Source organism: Eptesicus fuscus, chromosome 6 (genome assembly GCF_027574615.1).
Source record: "Eptesicus fuscus isolate TK198812 chromosome 6, DD_ASM_mEF_20220401, whole genome shotgun sequence".
Classification (NCBI taxonomy): domain Eukaryota; kingdom Metazoa; phylum Chordata; class Mammalia; order Chiroptera; family Vespertilionidae; genus Eptesicus; species Eptesicus fuscus.
The window spans coordinates 74,237,073-74,260,052 of record NC_072478.1 but is presented as its reverse complement, the minus strand read 5'-3'; the positions used below and the strand labels follow the sequence as shown (position 1 = coordinate 74,260,052).

Below are 22,980 nucleotides of genomic sequence, written 5' to 3'. Positions count from 1 at the left end.
CGGGCACTGGTGCTGTGGAGGGGGCCTGAGGGCCGGGCACTGGTGCTGTGGAGGGGGCCTGAGGGCCGGCACTGGTGCTGTGGAGAGGACCTGAGGGCCGGCACTGGTGCTGTGGAGAGGACCTGAGGGCCGGCACTGGTGCTGTGGAGAGGACCTGAGGGCTGGGCACTGGTACCGTGGAGAGGGCTGAGGGCCGGCACTGGTGCTGTGGAGAGGGCCTGAGGGCCGGCACTGGTACCGTGGAGAGGGCTGAGGGCCGGCACTGGTGCCGTGGAGAGGGTTTGAGGGCCGGCACTGGTGCCGTGGAGGGGGCCTGAGGGCCGGGCACTGGTGCCGTGGAGAGGATCGCTGTGTCAGGCCAGAAGGGCCCACTTCACATTGAGTTTATAAATTCAGCCTCTTAACCAGAAAGAGATTCTGATAAGTGGGGTTCAGTTTTCACTCCTCATTCGCTGTTGATGTGCGTTGGGTTTTCTTGTTAAATTTATGTGACCAGGGGAGGAATGGAGACCATCTTTCCCATGGCTTCTGACTGTGGAGGGTGACTGTGTATGTTGTGGGGAGAGAGGTCAGCATGGTCGGGGGCAGGTGGACAGGAAGAGCGGGGTCCGGCAGGGTGCCTCCGGGCCAGCAGAGCGCATTTGCTCTTACGTAATGCCTGTGCTCCTCACTGGCGAGGACAAAGAGGAGAGCCGCACAAAAGCTGTGCCCACAGTTGCCATGGCAGTCTCCGAGCCCCCCTCACTAATTCCTCCTAATCGGTTGTGTTTCGGGGCTGCAGCTGAGGCGGCGTGTTTCTGGCTCAGGACCTCGCCCTGGGCGTTGGTGCTCCTCTCCCCGCAGAGGGTCCTCGGAGGCGAGCATGTCTCAGAAGGGGCTGCCTCTCGGCCTTGCACGCATCTGCACACACGTGCACACGCACTCATCACACTCACACACCCAATGCAGAGACGGTTGGGAAGGTGCTTGTCCCCAGGGGGCTGCCCAGTAGTCTCCTGCTCCTCCTCCCTCCCCAGCCCTTCTCGCCAGGTGAATTAGAGCCATGCCAGGAATCTGTCCATCCGTCTGCCCTTCCATGTGTGCACATACTCACTCAGCAGGTATCTTTTGAAGCCGGCCACACGCCCTAAAGTGTACAGCACAGAAATGGTCAGAGTGGACCTTGGACGAGGGGATGGATGTCACTGATTAAAACTGGGAGTTCATCAGGCGAGGAGAGCACAGATGAAGGCCTGAGGCCTGGAGGAGAGGGAGAGCGAGCTCCAAGCACTTCGAGGAGCCGAGGTGGGCAAGGACTTCCAGGAGAGGGGTCAGCATGCGCAGGCGCACGGCATTGGAGGCTGGGCCTGCTTGGGGCCCTGCAGAGGCCGGGAGATGGAGCAGACCCCCAGGAGGACAGCCAGGAGGACCTCAGCAGGATCCTGAGGGAAAGCTCAGGCTCCAGTCCTGTCCTCAGAGGCCCCAGATACAGTCAGGACAGCCAAAGACCAAAGATGTCCCATCCCTACCCCTGCCCCCTAAACCAGGAGTGAGCAAAGAATGTGGGGAGCAGAGGAGGGACAGTGTGGGGCCAGGAGCCTCTGGAGGAAGACAGACCCAAATACTACTCCCCACAACCGGCTGTGTGACCAGGCCCACCCACAATGTCCCTGACCCTCTGTGTCCTCAGACTGAGAGCGGTAAGAGTAGCCTCAGCGTTTGTGTGCATGAAGGTTAAATGGGATACTATATCTAAAGCTCAGGCACAGACTGTCACAGCATTTCAGTGGGGATGGAGCTTTGGTGAAGGTGTGGCTTTGTCTCCAAGGAGAAAAGATGGGAGCAGTGGATCGTGAATAGAGCCACCCAAAACCAGCATCGGACTCTGGGTTTCATTCTGTAGGACTGACAAACCTTCCCAAAGCTGACCCCATGGAGGCTGCGCAATGTCTTGACTTCCCTATCCCCCTCCCCCACTCCCCAAATTGTTGGCTCACTGCTGGTTAGCAAGGAGGGGATATATTGTCTTCTGCTGTCCTGGCTCAACCTGGGGACTCGAGGACAGGATCGGTGCCTGACTCTGAGCTGTGCCTCAGGCTCCTGGTGGCAGTTATCGAGGGTGTGGCTGAGGTGGGGGCAGGCCTTGAATGTGGGTTTGGTGGCACCCAGTGCCCTCCCGACTGTGGCCACTGCCCTGGAACCCTGGGTTGCTGGCAGGCAGCCTCTAGCCTCTGGTTTCTTTGGTCTTAGGGGAGTGCATTGCTTGGGTGGGAGCTACAGATATACAAACCGCTTGAAAACAGCGATGACTTAGGAAGGAACAGCCTGCCTGCTCTGATGTTTGGGAAGCCCCCTCCCTCCAACGTGCCACAGCAGGGGCTGCGCCTCCCCCGTCCCTGGAACTTGCAGTGGAGGTGAGGGTGCTGGCTGCTGTGCTGGGCGCTGGGGCCACGGACCACGAGGTGAGCCATCAGGTACCTGGTATGTGTCCCGATGGTAATAGTTTGGAACCCAGAGGGGAAGGAGAGAAGGCGCTAGCAAAGCGCATTGCTGGCATGTTCTAGGTGATGATAGCGATAACGAGGTTCGTGGCCTTTCTCAGAAAAGGCTGAGAAAGGGCTGAGGTCAACTGCTCCATCATGGCAGGCCTGGGGGCTGTGCTCACTCTCACTGCTGATGGGAGGGGCCTGGGGGCCGAGCAGGAATACACAGGACTCAAAACAGAGGAACGGTGACAATGCTGGAAGGTAAGGAGAATCAGGGGCACCAGGGCCGTGGGTGCCCTCCTTCGTAGGGCTCCCGATTCTATGTGTGAACAGTGAGTAGTGCCTGTCGACTCTGCTGGACTGTGAGCTCCAAGAGGGTGAGAGCCAGGCTCAGTTCCACTCCCCCTCCTGTCCCTAGCACCTAGCAAAGTGCCTGGCACCCAGTACTGTGAATGAATGCTGATGGGTGAGAGGAGGAGAGCAGGGAATTTCTGTGGGATGGGGTTGTGGGTGCAGAGAAAATTGCAGGCCATCGCAGCAAAGGCAGCCGTAGGCCGTGCGGTATACCTGGACCTGCATGGCATCACACCCGAGGCCCGGGGACAGTGTGATACGGCGGGACACCCTTTGGAGGGCAAGTCCTCCATCTCCTGTCCCAGGCACTGCCCCATCCCAGGCATACATTGAAGCAATTGATGCTTTGTACGGCTTTGATGGGATCACAGGGGGGCGCTCATCAGGGATTTGGAGTTTTGGGGCCTCCACACAGACTCTGGTAGGGCTCACAATGCCAGGCACAGGAAGTGCTTATCTTTAGCTCCGTGGCCGGCAGAGCCCTCTGGGAGGACAGAGCTAGAGCAGCCAATACAACATGGTAACTGACATTAACCCCCCCCCCCCCCCCCGCCCAAGACTATCAGATCAGAGTCCCCTCCTTCCTCTGGGTGGAAACAGAGCCAGTTTTCCTCAGGAGATGTGCAGGGTGTTGTAATTGGGGAGGATGCAGCAAATTTTTTATAATTGTATAATTTGTATATAATTCCTTATAATAAAATGTGATGATTATAGTTCTGTTCTCATAAAAGGCTTCCTAGCCTTCTAATTAGGAAAGGATGTTTTCTGTGCTCCAGAGTGGTCCCTCTTTAAAAGTTTTTATTTTTTTTAATGAGAGTCAGTGTCGAGTCTGAATCCTGCAGCTCTCAGGCAGCAGGGGCAATGGCTCCGTCAGCCCCAGTCCCATGGCCGACGGGTGGGCCAGGAGTGAGAGCACTTTCTCACAAGTGGGAATCCTTTCATGTCTGCCAGAAACATTACCCCCTGAAACAAAGTATGTGCTGCCTTAATGCCACACTCACGAAACAAACACGAGCACCTACTGTGTGCCATCGGCGCATTCCGCACACGAGGGTGAGAGAGATGTGGATCCAAGAACCATGCTAAGGAATGTGGCCTTGCAGCTGTGATGCGAGCTGTGGAGTGAGGTGCACAGTGCAGCAAAAGCAGATGCCGGTGGGCCTGCCCTGATCAGGGAGGTCAGAGAGGGCCCTTGAGGCAGAGACATTTGAGTTGGGCTGTGAACGATGAGTAGGAGTTAGCGGAATTAAGGGCAGAGGGAGCCCTCCAAGCTAAGAGAGCAGCCTGATGCATGAGGGGGTCTGGCCTGTTCTCTTCTCACACTTGGGAAGACACCAGCTCTTCCCAGCTCCCCTCCTGTGGCCAGAACAGCAGAGACCTGGTCTTGGAGCACGTGGTGCTTACGCCCTTGCTGGAGCTGCCAGCCCCTTCCATCACATCCTCCAAAAGGGTTTTGTGGTGGTTGTTGTTGTTCTGCTTCTCTCCTTTGCATGAAGTCAGCTCCGGCTCTTGTTGTACAAGTCCAGGCCACTGCTGTCTCTTACCAAAGCCCCCCCCTGATGTGACAACAGGCTCTCACCATCCTCCAGTCAGAGGGATCTTTATGTGGACAAATCTGGTCAGATCACGCCCCTGCTCAAGCCCTCTGAGGGCTTCCTACCACCAAAGATGGAGTCCGCGCTCAGCCCTGCCAGCCTTGGAGTCTCAGGGCCTCCCCTCTCCGTAGGGTCTTTGCACATGCCACTCATCCTCCCTGACCACCCTTCTCACCTGAACCGGATTCTGTCCCCTTATCCATCTGGCAAACTCCTTCCCATCCCACCTTCAGTTCTCAACTTAAAGCCAGCTCTTCTAGGAGCCTCCCAGCCCTCCTAGGTCTTCGATCTAGTTTTTTTATTTTAAATTGATTTTTAGAGTGAGAGGAAGAGAGAGACAGACAGACAGAGACAGAGACATCAATTTGTTTTTCCACTTACTTTTCATTCATTGGTTGCTTCTTGTATGTGCCCTGACCGGGCTTGGAACCTGCAACCTTGGCATATCGGGTCAGCCAACCGAGCCATCCGGCCAGGGCTGTCCTTGATCTAGTTTTCCACTACACTTTGCTACAGATGCTTGTTTCATATCAGTTTTCCCTTCTGGACCATAAATTCCTTGAGACCAAGCACATGTCTGACTTATTCACAGTGTCACGTGTCTTCAGTGTCTAGACCATACCTTGTATGGTGGTAGTGCTCGGGAAATGAGTGAGTGGTGGAGTGACAGCTCAGGTGGCTGTGTGCTGCCTCCTCTCCCTCCGGCACGTTTCCCATAGTTCCTGTCCCCACACAGGCCCCTGCTTCCTATTGGTGTCGCTTGCACAGCATCTCTCGTGTGCTGTCTCTGCTTGTTGAGTGAGGTGGTCTGCGACAGATAGCTCTCCTCAAGACTTTACCCACCTTGAGAGCTCAGCCTCATGGGATGATGTGAACAGGTTTCAGGGGGAGACTTGGACCTGTGGGGAGTTCAGTGGTGGCTCAGCCTTAAATTCTTTCCGGACAGAGGTGATGAGATGTCCATTCCCCGGTTCTCAGCTCTGGGCAGCTCAGAACTTAGATGTGAGTCAGAACTACATCCATAGTCACAGCCAACTCGCTGGTTGGCAGGACGGCGGCAGCTGGGCGGCCCTCCATCGGGAGGCGTCGGGCCTGAGTGCTGTCAGCAGTGCAGACCCTGGAGGAGGCCTCAGAGAGACGTTGCTCTGGAGGCTGCCATGGCGTGGCTCCTGGCTGGCAACCATGCATTTCTGATCCATTAAAGGACGCTTTGGCAAAGGAAATGCAGATTAGGAATGAAGTTGTAATAGAATCAAATTGCATTTTTTATGGAAGGGACTACATTTTTCTCCAAATAAAATTCAGTAACAAAATTTTATTTGCTTTTTCTCAAAACCTGCCTTTCCAAATTGATTTCTCAGAGAAATTATGGAAACCAGCATGGTTAAGTGGAAGAAAGGTCTAAATTGGAGGCCTTCGACCCAAAGCATGGCATGGTAGATGGGCCGGCTCGGGATCCCTGGGCTCAGAGCTCCCGATTCCCCCAGCACTCCTCACTGGCTGCTCATCTTTCCCGGAGCTGGGAGAGGAGAAGGCCCAGATGCCTCTGCCGGGGAGGAGGAAATGTGTACTTTCTGAGTCATCTCATGGTAATGCAGCAGCAGGCAGGTGTTCAGAGGAAAATTATTAGAAGAAGCAGATATGAGGCTTAGAGTCTGGAAATTGCTGGAGAAGGGGATGCACAAATCACCATCTCTGTGGGCTAAGGTTTGCAAAAAGGATTTTAAGCTGTCCATGCATAGCTCTAGCCATTCATGTGAAAAGTCGGAAATTCAATTTGTCCTGCCGGTGTTTGCCCTGCATCTTTATATTTGGGAACATCTGGATCATCATCGGAATTTATCATCTACCCAGATGCTTGATAGTCCCTACATGGGGCCAGCTGTGTGCACACAGCAGGAACTGAACAGGACTTATTCTTTCTCTAATAACTATAATCAACCGCCAGGTTTTCAGTAACTGTAATCAACCCTCAGGTACTTATTGATCTCTTATGCTAGGCATATGCAAGGTGCAAGTGACATGTGTCATGATGCTTCACGGAAGAAAAGTGGCATCTTGTTTGAGAGACAAAATCAAAAGCCCTGTCCACTTCACCCTGGGTTCTCTCTCTTGTCCTAACCAGGAGATCCTCCAGGGAGTATGACAGGAACCAGGGAAGGCTGGTAGACAGGAAGGCTTCTTGGAGGAAGAGAACTACATCCATAGCTGATCTTTTATGAATGGAATTTAGGGTAATGAATGGGAGGCAGGGTCCCTTTATGTTATGGAAAGAATATGGGCAAGTTCACAGCAGGGTATAGATGTGAAAGGGAGGATGAGTTGACTGGGGAAGGGGAGTGTGATGGGAAGTTAAACTGAGATCACTTGTCTGATTGGGGCTGTGGGTTGAATTTTGGGGAACAGGAACAGTCACTTTTGACTATGTAGGGTGGGGCCTGATGGTCAGACGCCTGAATCCCTCAAGAAGAGAGTTTTTCTTTTATTCCGGGCACCGTGGTTCTCAATGAGTGGCTCAGAGTTTGTGCAGGGGGTCCTTCTGTCCATGTGGCCAGCACTGCACTGTCTGTGGATGGAATAAACAATAGTTCTCACACATGGACCCACACCTGTTCCTGAATGCACTGAGACTGCTGTGGAAAGATGCAATTTTATTAAAACAATTCACTGCATTTGAAGTAGCTGTTTGCACTGTGGATCCTCTCAAGCAATGTTTCCTATTCTTGACGTAATTGCTCTGAAGCGTAGGAACTGGTTTTGCTGGTAGGAAGAGGATGTCCTGCATCAGAGGCACGTGCTACTGCCCCAGGGGGCGTCAGCTTGGAGGGTGTTTGGATAAGGGAGGGGGTGGTCCAAGGTGGGCTTTAAGGGGATGGCTGTGGAGCAGAGTCAAGAGCAAGTTGGAGAGATGGGAGAGAAGAGGCTGATGGAACAGCAGGACCACTAGGGAGAGAATGGGGTATATGGGGGGTGGGGGGGCGGGGGCAAAAAGGTGAGGTCTCTTGCTGAACTGAAATGCGAACTCCAAGAGGAGTGTAGAGCAGGGAAGACCCGGGGACTGTGGGAGGGGCGATGGCAAGGGCACTGTCTGCTCAGGGAGCCACGCAAGGACATCAGTCAGCTTCTCTTCTTTTTCCGAGTGGATCTGACTCTGTTAGGGCTGCTACCACCCTGAGTGGGTGGCTGCCACCCATGTCAGGAACTAAAGGACTGACCAGTGTGAGGGGCCTACAGGGTTCAGAGTTCTAGGTTCTGAAATTCCCCTCACCCACCCCACAGGCCTCAGCTGAGTGCTGGGGCCTGGCTGGCTGCAGCTGAGTGTATCAGAGGCCCCGAGGAGGACAGAACAGAAAGTCAAGGGAAGTCAATACAGATGTCTACCCTGCAGCCCCTCAGAACTGTGGGCCCTGTCATATTTCTCATCAAACTCACATGTTTACCGAGGAAGTCAGAGTAATTGAATTTAGAGAAAACGAGTTTCAAGTCAGACCTACTTATCCCCTCGAAGGCTAAATCCAGGTGTCTGGCTTTTGTGTGAGCTCCGTCGACAGAGTCTTTGCTCTGTCCTCGGAATGACTGGGCTGAGAGGAGTGGAGAAAGAACAATCACTGTTTTGAGGCTAAGTCATACAGCATTTTCAAATCAATGACAAAGCACAAAACCGTTTGCCAGAAAGAACTAGTTGTCCCCCAGCATCCATTCTCCTCTTTTCTAGAACCATCTGTTTTCAGCCGGGCCCGTGGCTCCCTTTCCCAGCTGTCCTGTCTGCAGGCTCTGGCTGTTTACTGAGCGCTGGCCCACGGGAGGTGAGCTCGGTGACAGGAGTGACTTAGAGGTGTGCCGTAAACCCTGTGCCCTACACCCTCCCCTCCTTTCCCTTTGCATTTTGTCCAGAATGCAGACATGGTGGGATGACCCTGGATGATGGCGCCCTGGGGATGGGCGGAGCAGTCAGCTAGAAGGAGTCTGGTCCCCGGGCACCCTGGGGCCACCACGCCAGCCTGGACAGATTATGCCCACATTGCTGTGCCAGAGAGAAGTAGGTGTCTCCCTTATTTAAGCCAGTGTTACGCTGAATCCCTATTCACAGCAGTTACATCTAGATCCTCGTTGAACATTCTTTCATTTGAAAGTTGAATGTGTACATTGGAGAATAAAATGATGTATAAACAAATCACCTTGGCAACTGTTTGGATTTGCTGTCTCGGGGCATTCCTTCACGAGAGAGAGGAATGAAAGGTTTTTTTTAAAAAAAAACCTGCCAGTTTGCAATGAGTTTTGAAAACACACCATCCTGGGAAGCCCCCTGGATGTTCTCCCATCTCGCTCCTCCTCCTGTCTTTGTTTATCGCTTGTCCTGGCCGAGAAGTTTATCATCTCTTGCTGGATTGAAATGTAAACTCCAAAAGCACCTGGGCTTTTGCTCACTGCTCATTCCCACACCACAAAGGGTATCTTGCAGATAGTAGGTGCTCAATAAATGCTGGCTGATTTAACTAACACCTTAGAGCTCAGACTTTGCCTCCCAGCCTCGGGCTCTTTGCTCTCTTCCCTCAGTCCAGTCTACACAGCCATTCTTCTTAATCTTCCACCATGTAGATCCTACACCCACGTCCACCCCTCACCCTAGCCTGTCATTGGCTCCCTTCAGGATAGAGCCATAGTCCTTGAGTTATGACACAGGGGGCCCCAGTTCCTCCTGCATGTGCCCCCGGGCCACAGGCTCAGTCCCTGGGACCCCTGGCAGTTCCCAGGCTGTGGTGCCCTTTCCTACACCCACACTGGTGCAGGTTTTGCTGCCTCTATTTGCAATACGATTCCCAGCATCCTTTACCCGGTGAACTCATCTTCCAGGACTCAGCCCTGGCTGGCCTCTTCCCACCCACCCCTGCCCAGCAGAGCGGGCCCTCCCTGCCTGGCTTTCCCATAGCACAGTCACACTTCCATGGCAAGTAGTCTTCCTTCCAGGGAAGTCACTTCTCTGGAGTTTGCCCATTTGACTGCCTGAGGGCAGAGCCCAGGTTCCCTTCCCTTTAATTCCCAGCCCCCATCAGAGCAGACCTCGGTGAAAGTGACAAATGAGTCAAGCGACTAGGGCTTTATCCTGTAACCTTGAATAAGTCATTTTCCATATCCGTCTGGCCTCAGGCCCTTTGTGTGTGACATGTGGGTAATCATAGTCCTCTGCCCATCTCATCTGGCTTTGTAACATGGGGAGCATGGGGAGGAGGGTGTGCGTGGACCAGTGTCACCTTGGGCTCGGGTGGAGTACACACGGGCTCTCTAGGCTGTGATACTGGGACGGCTTCTGAGCCACAGCCGACAAATTCAATCAATTCTGACTCGGAACCTGCTGAACTTCCCAGAGGATGGGCTGCATTTGCTTATACAAATACTTACAAAAAAGCATTTACTGTGTGCCAGACACTGGCTACACATTTTACAATATCATCTTGTTTAATTATCTGCCACTTGCTGTAGTAGGTACTTTTCTTAACCCCATTTTATAGATGGGGAAGCTGAGGAGAGGTTGGACACATTGCTTGAGGGCAGAATTAGGGAGTGGGGGTGGGAACAGAGGTCTGAACATAGGCAACCCAGCTCTGCCATCCAGGCTGGTAACCTTTGCACCTGCCATCTTTCCAAAGGGAGCAAGGGCCGGAGGGCTGGAGGCTCAGCTATGGCAAATGCGTGGGACGGTCATAACTGTGATTTTTATTTGGCATCAGAGGAGAAAACAGAAACCCCAAGCAGAGGCCCACGTGCCGTCCAGCGGGTCCCCTACAGACGCAGTGCGGTTCCGCAGTAAAAAATGCAGACCTCTTAATCAGGTGGCCTGACAACCGTGCCATTTGTCAGGGAAATTATGCCCCTCTCGAAGTGATTGTGGGGAGAATACGAAAAATAAATGAGTCGGGAGTATGTCAGAGCTGATAAGCCTCAGGGACATGGCCGAAACACAGCGAGGACAGACGTTTTAAAAGCAGTTGCTGGCAGAGCGATCGGGCCCGCTTTCCTGGGCATCCATCACCGGAGAATTGCGACTGGCCTGGCTCTTGCCAAGTGCCGGTTGCAAGCCCACATCCTCCGGCTCTTACCTGGCTAGTTGTTCCAGACTTCCATTACTGTAATGACGGGCACGGAGTGGGTGCCTAATAAGGCTCAGATAATTCCTGAGTGCTCTGTGGGTGAACAAAGAGGAGGGCGATGCTGTCCGTCCTGGGCGGGGCTTGCTGAAGCCCAGGAGAGAGTGTGAGGGGCTGGCTCTGCCGGGAGCAGCAGCAACAAGGAGGAACCTCACCGCTGTCAGCCCGGCACGGCATGGTTCCCAAGGACACGCCTGTCTCTTGTGTCACCTGCTTCTGGGCTTCTGGGGTTTGCTCTCTGTGTAGACTCAGCATGTGCTGGGCCCTTGGCGGCCACTGCCGCTGGACAGACGTTTTATTCTTTGGACCCTTCCAGCTTTCCCTTCCCAACTCAGCCAACCACGCACCTCGCCCCCGTGTAAGCAGCTGTGTTCCCTCGGAGGCGCCACGTTGAAAGCCCACAAACTTTGAGTCCGATGGGAGGGGATAGGACCCAGAGCTTGATTTCCAGCAGAAGAAGGAACATGGCCATTCAGATGAGAGCACTAGCCCACCCCTGGAGCATTGCCGAGTCCCCAGGGGCAGGTTCCTGACACCGGAGGCGCCGTCGCCCTGGCCCTTTGAAAATGAAACCAGTGTTTAAGGCCCTGCACACGTGGTCAAGTGTTCAATACTGTCCACCCACTGTTTGTTAGAGAAGAATGTACAGGCTCTTTGGAACAAGCCCTCCGAGTGTAGTCTAAAGCAACGTGGCTGTCATTTAAATCTTGTCACAAGTATGTCTCAATCCCTGGAGCTTCTCTTTGGGAAGGAGCAGGATGCCTAATAAACAGTGAATAATAATTTGGGGCTGTTCATTATTTACAGCTGCCCCAGGTCATCTGTAAATTATGCAGCCCTCAGTTGCGCCTGGCTTCCTCCTTGCACAGAGCCACCTCTCCAGACTGCGATCACTGTGGGTGAGAGCCGTGTGCGCCAGCTAATTGCACCAGGAGGGCAGTTTCCCATTTCTTGAAATGCTTCAAGTCCCCTGGTTGAATGCTTGTATTCCGCAAACTCAGTATCTCAGTGATGGGTCCCCGGATACTTGGAGGCAGAAAGACAGACCAGGGTTTAGGCTTGACAGAGAGGGTGCGTTCCTCTCTCTGCTGAGCATGAAAGCAAGCAAGCATCCGTCAATGGGTACTCGGGGGAGAGAATGCTCAAGTGTCAGCTGCAGCAGCGGCTGGGTGAAGGGGAAGGTCAGGGTCAGTGGTTGCCTCTCTGTGCCTGGGAAGCTCAGGGTGGTTGACAAGCAACAAGTGAGAGAAGGGCAGTGAGTTGAATCATCTCTCAGGGATATGCAACCAAGAAGTGGGGCGGGGGTGCAAGCCTTGGCTCCTTGCACATGCTCTCTCCTCTGCAACCACCCTGGGTGACCTGGGAGGGTGGGTGGGAGGAGAGGGGAGGTGGGGGTGCAGCAGCAGCTGGCCAGGCAAGGTGAGCGTCTTGCGACTGCCTTTTGCTGACGCATCACTTTCAGCCCCACACTTGGCATGTAACTGCAAACAAGACCTTTCCCTAACACAGAGCTTAATGAGCCCTTTAATGCCCGAGCTGTAGCATCACTTCTCTCTCTCGCCTGTTCCCTGTCAGCCATGGGGCATTAAACCGGTGATAAAAATGCCTTTTTGGTATGGTCCACAAACTCACCAAGAGGCTCCTGGTAGCAGTATAGCCATCCAGCGTGAAATCACGAGGCAATCACCGCGGATGAGGCAAGATGAGCTTTGCGCAGGAGCAATTAGTGGAGCCCACGTCCTGGGTCCCGACCTTCACCATCTCCTTGCACCTGCACCCACTGTCCCGGCCCCAGCGGGGAGGGCCGCCACCATGGATCCCACAGCCCAAGTGCAGTTCTGAAGTCCATGCTTCTCCTTTCCCGTCGGCGCTTGGGGCAGTGAAAGATGCTTCTTCACGTCCTTAATCCAATTGAGCACAGAATTCCTGACCACATGACCCCCGGGAACAAATGTCCTTTGGTTGTTTTTCAACCCAGAAAGAAGAAAACCCAAAAGAGAGAGAAAAAAAGGAAAGAAATGCCAATTATGAATATGCATTAGGGTGATGCTGTGTTTGGAGAGGGAAGCAGGAGCCATTTGTTTTAAGCAAATAGGATCTTGATACATGGCCGGTGAACACACCGACTTCTCTATCACACAAGCACGCTGGGCAAGCTTGATTTATACGGGGTGGCTGTGAGGTTTTTTTCCCCAATTAAAAATGAACCGAGAAAAATCATTAATTTAACCACTGTATATTAAATTTGCATTAAGACATCCGTTTGTCTATATTTATATGTGAGTTATCGAAAATGTGAGCTCATGAATTCTAATTTTTGAGATCACATGCCAAATATTGAAGATAAATTTTATTTATTTCTGCAATTAATTCTATGAGAACAAATAGCTCTAATTTAGGGGACGGCAGATGTAACTGTCCGCCTGTGCCCTCCCCGCACAGCACACGGAACGTTCATCTTTTCTCATTAGGTTCCTCCTGAGCCCGGTCTCTAATGTGCAAACCTCGGGCGCCTCACTGTACCGCGGGCTTCCACCGCCCTGAGCAGACACGCCCAGAAAGCACTTGGGAAAATATGGGCCGTGTCAAATCTCCTTTTTCTGCTTCTCTGTGATGAGCCAAGGCTTCAGCCATTCCCCAAAGGTCAAGCAAACATTTCTTCAAAGTATATCTTGATATTAGCCACTTGGGTGGAGGACTTGGTGGCTTTTCTCTTGGGCCACTGCCCCCACGCAGTCTTTAACATCAATATATGGATCTTAGGCAGGGAGGCTGTGGCCCTGCCTCTCCACCTGAGCACCAGGACATCTTAAACTTAGAACTCTGCAACCCCCAGTTTCCCTCTGCCGGAACCCCGCCCACCCCACACCTCCCAGGGCACAAGGCTCAGGGCTCCAGTCCCATGACTGCAGTGGCAAATGGTGCCCCAGTTAGGTTCTCCGAAGCCCTGGCCCAGGGCAGTCAGGTGCTACTTGGCAGCATCAGGTGTCTGAAACAATATGTTTATAGTAAAGGCTTTATTTTGGTAGATGGCCACACGTATTACCAGCACGGGTGTTAGGCAGTAAGTAGTTTGCATACCCAATGGGTTACATATGGGGCTTATAATAGTTTTAACCATTAATTCAAGGCAGTCCCTGCCTTCAGGAGCAAAACAGGCAATGACAATGAAGTGATGGGACTGTGATCAGGGCCAGATTAGGGGAGTTGGAGGCAGGAGTTGGATGAACCCGGTTTCTACGTGGGAGGCCGCCAGCTGATTGGGTGCCTGAGCTCACACTTGTGCCCTGAAAGGTTCATTCTGATGGTTGTCATGTCTGTACAAGGAGCTGAATTGCCACATGCCCTCACTTCCAGACGCAGTGCTGTGGTTGGTGCCATCATTACGCAGAAGGTGAGCGTTGGGCCAGGAGCCATGCATGCAGGGGCTCCTTCCACAATACCACAAAGTACTGAGAGCCTCGCTGACCAAGTGTTCCCTCTGCCATGCCACCAAGTACCCATTAGCAAGAGGTCACTTTCTCCTTGCCAGGAGCTCTTTTCCTGAGCATGGCTTGCTGGTCTCATCCTCTGGGGCCAATTCAAGGGCAGCTGCAAGTATAGTCCTGAACTTGGCCTCTGCTGCGGCCATAGGGTGGCTTCCAGAAGTCTCTTCTAATACAAGAGGAATCCCGGGGCTGTGTCTGGAATGCTGGACCCTTCAGAGAGCAAGCCCACCTTGCTGGGGGTCATGGGTCATTAGTGAAATAGATGCTTTTCCAACACGAAGCTCCCAGCAGCTGGAATGTCCCTGGCCTTGCCCCTCTCCCTGGGAGGCTCCAGATTCCTTTTGATTAGCAGCCTTTCTAAAATCACATTTTGTAATAATCAGCCCCAGGAACGTGCAAGTCAAGTATATCACATTATCAATGACAATTGTCGTGCAAGGCTTTTTTCCCCTTTTCCCTCAGTAGCAGAATGATCAGACAGTCTCTCTTTGATTTCCAAAGGGTTGATCACTCTTACATTTGGCTCTAGAATATATTAACACATCACAGACTCAATGGGGCTGCAGCCAGTCCTTCTGGTGGCTCCAGGCGTGAAGCATCTGATTCAGGGCTGCTGGAATCAGGAAGAGCTGTGATGGTCACATCACCTGTTACTTCTCGGAGGGTAGAGAACATATGCCTGTGTGGTGGGTGTTTGCCCTGCTTCACTCATTACTCCTGTTCTGGCCTCACATCATCTGGGTGCAGCTTGGGAAAGCAGGGATGGGGGTGACCACTTTGTCTCCAGATGCTCAGGATCTGCCCTCCCTGGACAGCTGGGCATCTGGAGACAAAGCCAGAAGGAGGCCAAGGTTGGAGCTCGTGCCAGTCTCCCCACCAGCCACCTCTCTCCCTCCTGACTTGCCCCTGTCCCGGTGACTGGTGCTGACCACTAAATACAAATCATCAGAACACAGGAATTACCATAGGGAGATAGCCTGCCACACCCATGGGGGGGCATGCTTGTGTGGAGCTCACCTCTGCCTGCCCTGGGTGCCCCTGCTTTGTCCAGACACCAGGCCTCAGTGAAGAGGCTACAGCGCCTACAGCTCTAGAGTCCAACAGATCTTGGTTCAGTTCTGACTCTGCCCAGGACCAGTGGCATTGCCTTGAGCAAGTGATTCCCCTTGCTGAGCTTCAGTTTCTTTACCTGTAAAATCAGGGTGATGGACAGCATCTCTCATGAGGGTAACAGGAGGCAATGCATGTAATGTCATTAGCATAGGGGCTGTTGTGATGTCACTATTCTGCTGTAGCCAGATTACCGCAGGGACTTTGCGTCCACCCCTCCTCTTGGCCTGAAGTCGGGACAGAGTACTTGTAAGGAGGGGCCTTCTCCTGTGGGGCTGATAGGGGTTTTCATCTCACTGGGAGTCAAGCTCACTTGTAAGCATGAGCTGTTCCTTGCCCTCGGTGAGATCCTAGATGAGAAGAGGAGATCAGAGATTGATTGGGTAGTCCATTAAGAAGTGGGGGACCACCTATTATGGGAACCCTAGACAGGGAGTGCTTGCTTTATGTTGGGAAGAGCCTATAGAAGTCTGCCTGGAAGAGGTGGCATGAGGTAGGGCTGGAAATATGAGGTCCAAGTACTTGGGGAGGATCCTGTGTTTGGAGCTTCACTTAAGGCCCCCAAGCCCATGTGTTACAAATCTGGTGGAAATCCTTGGTTCATAGATATCTCTTTCCTTAGCTGCATGCTTCTGGAGGTACAGGGGAAGATAGTATGCTGTTTGTGTGTATTGAGAATTCATTACAAGGCCTTAGAGTAGGACTCAGTAGTGTTGAATACATAAATAAATGAAAATGTGAATGAGTGAGAAGGCATGAAAAAATGTGCTATAGTGTGGAATGCAATATGGGATTTACTATATGGATTTCAGGAGCCAACAGAGGTTTTTGGAAATGACTGATTTATAGAATCAAAATAAGAGACCTACCTGCCTCTCTGACATCCCAGCTCAATGCACCGTCTTGCCTTTTTGGAGTTTCATTAGAGTCCTATCCATAACCAAACGTATATCTTGCCTAGTTGTGGTCACCACAGGCAGACTACTTGGGAGGTTTGGGAGAAGCCCCTTGGCCAGGGAGCTGTCCCAATGTCATCATTTCTGTGCTTCCAGGTGGATATTCTTCCCTTGAGTAGCAAGGCCTCCAAGCCAGCAGAGATTAAGAGTTGCAAGGATGGAAAGAAAAAATTATTCTGTGAGTAGGTTTTAGATGTAATGAGAGGAGCCACTTCCATTCCCACCTCTTGATTCCAGACTGTGTTCTGGCTTTGAGGAGAATAGTACTGTGTGTTGGTTGCTGACTCAGAGCATATACTGCATCCTGTAAGTCACAATCCCAGCCTTCCTAGGTGTTATCATAACTGATGCCATAACTTTGGCTTCCCACGCTGTCCCCACGACACAAACTCCATGCCCCTAACCCACCCTGATACTTCATCTCCATCTGCTTTGCTGGCTCCTTCTCTTCTCACCAGGCGCTAATTGTTGATTTATCCAGTCCTTAATCCTTAATTATATTTCCTTCCATAGCTACACTCCCTCTCCAGGTGATCTCATCTACAGCCTCAGGGCTTAAATACCTTCTATACAGTGGTGAGCCCCAAATTTAGAACTCCAGGCTTGACTTCTCCTGAAATCCAAATTCATATCCAGCTGTCTTCTCAGTAGCTCCACTTGTGTATCCAATGGCATCTCAACATGAACATGTCCAACCTGAACTCTTGATCTCCTCCTTTGGACATGCACACATTGACCCCCCTTGTGTCCATGGACCTGATCTCCCCCCAGGCTTTCCGAAGTCAGTTCCTGGTACTCACATGCATGCAGTTGCTTCTCAGATCTATAATTTTGGGATTATCCTTGCTTGTTTCCTTTTTCTTATACTCCACCTCCAAGCCCTCAGCCAATGCTGTCATTCTCACCTTCAAAATAAATCCAGAATCTGACTAGTTCCTGGTGCTCTACTGCCAATACCCCGAAAGCCATCATTATCTTTTGTTTGAATCCTTTATTACAACAGCCCTCTAACGGGTCTCCCGCCTCTGCCTCCCTAGAGTTTGTTCTCAACACAGTAGCCAGGGTGATCCTTTTAAAGTGTTTCTTCACAGTACTTACCATCGCCCAACATAATCCATAATCACTTGTTTATTGCCTGTCTCCTTGCATTAAAATATAAGCTCCATGGGAATCCGGACTTTATTGGTTTGCTCACTACTGTCTTCTCAGCATCTACAATATTTCCTGGCACATTAGAGGTTTCTGTAGTTATTTTGTTGAATAAATAAATGAATAAACACAACACCTTAATCCTCACAATATCCCTTTGTTTGAGGGCATTAAAACTCAGAGCCATTAAGTAACTTGACCAAGTCACTGAGCTACTAAGGAAGGGGCAGACTCAGGCTTTAGACTCTCCCTTGAGCCTGTCGATTTTAGTGCTCTGCTAGACTCACCCATGTTTGTGTTCACTTCCAAGGCTGCTCAGGCCTGGAGAGAATGTTTTCCTGAGATGAGATATTCTGTCAATCTCCACGTGTGAAACTCTACTTTATTCACTGGTAGGATAATTTCCCAAACCCAGAGGATCTGCTTTGTTCCTGAACTTGATGGTCTTTTCCACATTCGACTTTGCTGGTCTCTAAGTGGGCCCTCCCGCTCTAAGGCCAAGTGCAGCAGAGACCTCAGATGCCTCCAGGTTGCTGTCATGTGGGCAGAGGGGTGAAGGGACATGATTCCATGTCCACATCTACGCAGGGGCCAAATCAAGGTCAAGCTGCCCAGATCCCAGGGAATTCAGCTCCATGACCTCCAGGACTCAGGACGTGTGTCTCTGGATTTGCCTCCCTGGGAAGAGAGCAGAAGGATTTTTATTCAAGGGGAAAGTAAACGTTTTATGGCTAAAGACTGACGTGTGTGAGAATGATGCACTATGTGAGGATTTCAGGTTTTAAACAGAGGCACAATTTGTCAATTTTGGTTTCAGTTTTACAAGGTTATCTTTTCCGAAGACTAAATTTGTGTGAGCACGAATGTCCTAATGAAACATGACATTTTCTTCTATTAAATGCACCTTCTCTGGGGAAGGTTCCAAAAGAGTTCATAAAACTTCTCGTGGCATTTGGGGAAGCACACCATTATATCTATAGATGTTTGAAAGCAGGACTGCAGCCCTCATGGTGGAAAAGTACTCAGTGTAATTGAAACTATTAACATTGAGAGACTAAACAGAATTCAGAATTAGGCAAGAGAAGTAAAGGGTACTCATGTTCCCCCCTTCCAGTTTCTGATAACAGGCTGGCTTGCAAATGTAAGAAATTTGCATTTTAACAATATTCATAATTTAATTTTCAGGCTGACACAAACTTGACTCAATTTTATCCTAAGAAGCCCGAAAGAACAATCTATTTTTTAAACATCTCAGCCTGTAGCTTTAGTCCAAATCAGAAACTCCTGGTGTTCTTTCATCTTCATGTAATAGAAAATTGGCAATATTAATACTAATGTTTTTTGCTGTTAAGTCCAAATTGGTTATTATCCAACTCTTTCTAAGGTTGAGGCAAAGGCTTTTCTAAGAAAATATAAAACTGCAAGGAGAACAGTTACATTTCAAAGCATTTTTGAAGAACTGGAATCTTGAAAGAAGAAACTAATTAATCAAGAGTCTTGTTAAAAGCAGGATTATTTTCAGAGAGCTAAGAATACATGGAATTTAAAGTGTTCTTAACAAAAGGTATTGTTATAAGGTTTTTCCAGCTATCTGAAAGCTATTGAAAAGTAACCAGAAAAACCCCAGTTAGTCCATGGAGTTATAAGATAGAAAAAGAAAAAAAGTAAACTTCATTTTTCCATACTCATTTCAGTGTTAGGATTTTAAAAATCCTTAGGATAACTTATTTCTTTGTCAACAAATATGATGAGCAGATATTAATCCCCTCACCCACTATTATATTTTTGCTTTGGCTTCTAAAATTCCTCTTACATCCTCTAGTCCAATAGAAATTAAACAATTCATTCATACATCTGAGAGTCCCCAGCCCCCTGGGGCCTGGTTATGGAATTTGGGTGAGGAGGGTGGTGTCTGGATGGGGAAGTCACCAAGGGCTCAGCCCAGGAGCATCCCTGCTGGTTCTAGGGCCTGTCACACACCCCGACTGACTGCAATCCTGCCAGGCCTCGAGGCCAGACCATAGGGCTACCCACTGCCAAGGTGTCAGGAACGAGGGCCCCCTCCTTCCTGACCCTCTGCAGTCCCTTGAGAGGTTCACTGAGATCTGCTCGGGTGAGATAAGGAGGCTCTTCTCACTGACCTCCCAATTTCTGTACAGTCCTCATTTTTGTGTACCCCAAACCCAAGCCAATTAGGGGTGGTAGTGGGCTTATTTGCAAGCTAGCCTCTAAGGGTTAAATCTCAGGTCCTGAGACCAGACCTGCAAAGGGCCCTCACTTGGCCCAGGCTGGCAGGTACCTATAACCCTCTCTTTCCTGCCACCAGCTCTGCACAGTGGGCGCTGATAACAACCAGCCCTAACATTGACACAGCACCTCATCTCATTCGGTCCACAGAAGCACTCCTGCGGATCGGTGTCATGAGCCTTCTTTAGGTGGGAAATTGAGACAGGAGGTGAGTGGCTTGCCTGCAGTCCATGGTGAGCAAGAGGCCCAGACTTGTCTGACCCACACCCTGCTGCTACCACTGGGGGTGCAATGAATGGTGGTTTTGGAGCCCGTGAGTTCTGCTTACTCTTTCACATTGAGATTTTAGACATTGGCAACACATATTATTAAGTGTCAATTTAAAAACATATTTCCCACATTTTAAATTATTCCGTGTTCCCATTTCCATACCAAACTTTCTCATATTAGATCCTTTGTGCAGGCTGTTCCTTCTACCCTAATGCTTTTCCTTTGGAATTCACAGAAAGAATCTATTATCATTCAGGCCTCCATGGAACTGTTATCACAAGAGGCCTTCATGAACGCCCCCGCCCCAGCTCTGAATCACAGCCTGATTTTTAAGTTTGTGGCTCTCTTGTCTGTGTCACCGTTAGAATGCAGTCTCCATGGGCGCTAGTGCACTGCAGGAAGTCCAGTACTTGGTCCAGTACTTAGGGCCAGAACATGGCATGGACTCAAAGTCTGTTGAATGGATTTCTTGGCTAAATTAACGATTTCGTGATTATAATGAGAAATCTTCCAGCTTATGTAAAGAACAATATTTAGTTTTCTATCCGGATACTTATGAGCAGGTTCCCTTTCCTTTACCCACACACTCATGTGATTGCTCTGATTGTATTCAGCTTGCATTTATTGAGCACCTACTGTGTGCCTGGCATGGCATTCTGACGTACACCATCTGTGATCTCCAGGCAGCAGAGCAAGAAAAGACTCTGCCATTTCACATCCATATGGCTTTCATTAACTCTCTCTCTCTCTCTCTCTCTCTCTCTCTCTCTCTCTCTCTCTCTCTCTCGGAAGGCACCTTGGTCTTTCCTGCTTCATTCTCTATGTGATTTGTCAAGATTTCTTTTGTCCTCATGAGATCTGAATTAATAAAGTTTTGTTTTCTTTCTTTAATGATTCTTTTTTTTTTTAGAGAGATTGAGAGAAACATTGATTTGGGAGAGAAACATTCATTTGTTGTTCCACTTATTTATGCATTCATTGGTTCTTGTATGTGCCCTGATCGGAGATGGAACCCACAACCTTGGGGTGTTGGGACAATACTCTAACCAACTGAGCTACTCGGCCAAGGCTTGCGTCTTTCTTTATTACAATACTAGAGGCCCAGTGCATGATTGAATCATGCACATGTGGGGTCCCCTACACACTTTCGCTTTTCGCGGTGGAGCAGGGTGCCTGTCTGCTGGTGCACCAGGCCATTCAGAAGCCTCCGGCTCAGCGGAGGCTTCTGAAAGGCCTGGTGCCGGAGCAGACAGGCACCCAGCTCCCCCGCTTTTGATGGTCCACAGCCGCTGAGGGGGGCTGCCCCGGACACCTGGCTACCCTGCGGTTGAGAGGCGCAGCTGGGTGTCCCGCGGCAGGCCCCCTCAGCGGCCGCGGATCTGGCCGTTGAGAGGCACAGGGGGCCCCCTGTGCCTCTCAACAGCAGGGTAGCCCCCCTCAGTGGCAGCGGATCCGTGCCTCTCAATGGCTGGATAGGCCACCCCAGTCCCGCCCCCCAGCCTCCCGCCGCCCAATCGTGGGCGTAGCGGAGTGATGGTAATTTACATGTTACTCTATTATTAGATAGGATGCGGAGACTCTTTCCTTACTTTGTGTGAAGGGTGGATCCTATTGATTACCAATAGTATTAGAAATGATAATACTATAACCCCCATTTATCTGAAGGCCAGAATTGCAGTGACCTCTACCATTAAGGTAGCTAAAAGCTTTGATGTAGGTGGTGGGAAATAGCTCATAGAGGGGCAAACTGCCGTCATACAGCTGATGCGGTTTTCTTTCAGGAAAGGTACAGCAGCCTGAGTATTGAGATGATCGTGTGTGATAGAAGCAGCCGTCCGTGGACATCGGCAGCCCTTCCCTCACAGAGGGAGACAGAAGTCCCCCCAGATGGTATAGCCACCTGGAGCCTGGTGCAGGCCACCACCCTTTCTTCAACGGCAGCCTTGTTGCTGTATCACTGCTTTGCACTGCAATCATTGTTATAATGATTATCAGATCAACACAGGAGTGTAATTATGTTCCAAAGATTGCTTAGTGAGGCACAAATAGTAAGAATTGTATTGTAGAAAAATTATAGTAAAAACACAGACAGACAAGTAAGTTCTGTCTCTGAGAGGAACTTGGAGAGTTTGAATCTGTCTGCCCTGATTTCTTGTTGCCTTTGTCCCTCTATTCCAGCCCTTATCAAACTTGGCCTTGGATTATGGCCCCTTTCACTTGTATGTTCCTCCCTCACTAGAATGTGAGTCCCTGGAGGCAGAGAAGATGTTTTATTTATTTCCTGGTCATTGCTCTGTGTGCATAATAGGCCCAAGATAAGCATTTGCTGATCTGCATACACTTAAAGTTTGGTAACTGGAAAATTCACTTAAATTAGAGAGTTCAAAGTTAAGGCAGATGAGTTGAATTTGAATTCACAGTTGCTGGTGGGCATCATGAGATGTCAAATTAAGGCCCTTGAGTTGATTAACCGGGTGATTTTGGTTACTTTTGAGTTGAAGAGGTTTGAGTGACAAGAGTGCTGAGAAGCCATCCTGATCCATCTTAGTTTAGGGGAGGAAGACCTAGCAGTGAGCAGCAGCCAGGGTGGCCTGGCCAGAAGGAAACAGTCCCGCATGGGAGGGACCCTGGATGGCCCATCGGGGGCTGCTCCTCTGCCCAGGTGGCTGCCGAGGCCTCTAAATCACAGAGAGACAGGCTGGAGGCACCACACCTATGCTCCCCAGCCATTGCTGTTGCGTCTGCTTTGCCACAATTCTTCCAGAAACCTTCAGATGGGACGCAGAAGCCAGCTGTCTCCTCAGCTCCAGGGGGCAGCTCTGGAGGGCTGAGGCAGGAGGGACCTCATGTCCCCACACCTCCTGAGATGCTTTCCCTTCTCTCTGATCTCCAGACAGAACATTTGCTCCTCTGACCTCTGCGGTCTCAGTTACATCAATTTGTTGTCTTTAATCTTTTTCTCTCTCTTTGCTATTTCAGTGAGCACTGTTGAGCTTGTCTTTCAAACAAGAGTCATTTATGCACCACTCATCTGTGAACAGAGCATGGGTTTAGGGGTCACACAGCCCTTCCTGGACCCCAGATCCTGGCAGGACTGTCCCCCTGGCTAAAGGATGTGACAGCTCCTGCCGCCTCTCCATGAATCCCCAGAGAACAGTGTCCTCCTGAGCACTTGCGTCTCCAGCAGAAGTAGATCAGGC

The 22,980-nt window shown here is 50.6% G+C and overlaps 1 long non-coding RNA gene across 1 annotated transcript; it reads left to right on the top strand.

Moving 5' to 3' along the window:
- Nucleotides 1-15,374: 15,374 nt before the first annotated feature.
- On the top strand, nucleotides 15,375-21,862 carry LOC129149337 (uncharacterized). The gene is made up of 3 exons (XR_008556256.1): nucleotides 15,375-15,407; nucleotides 19,590-19,718; nucleotides 21,562-21,862. It is a non-coding gene; the product is annotated as an uncharacterized LOC129149337 (long non-coding RNA).
- Nucleotides 21,863-22,980: the final 1,118 nt, after the last annotated feature.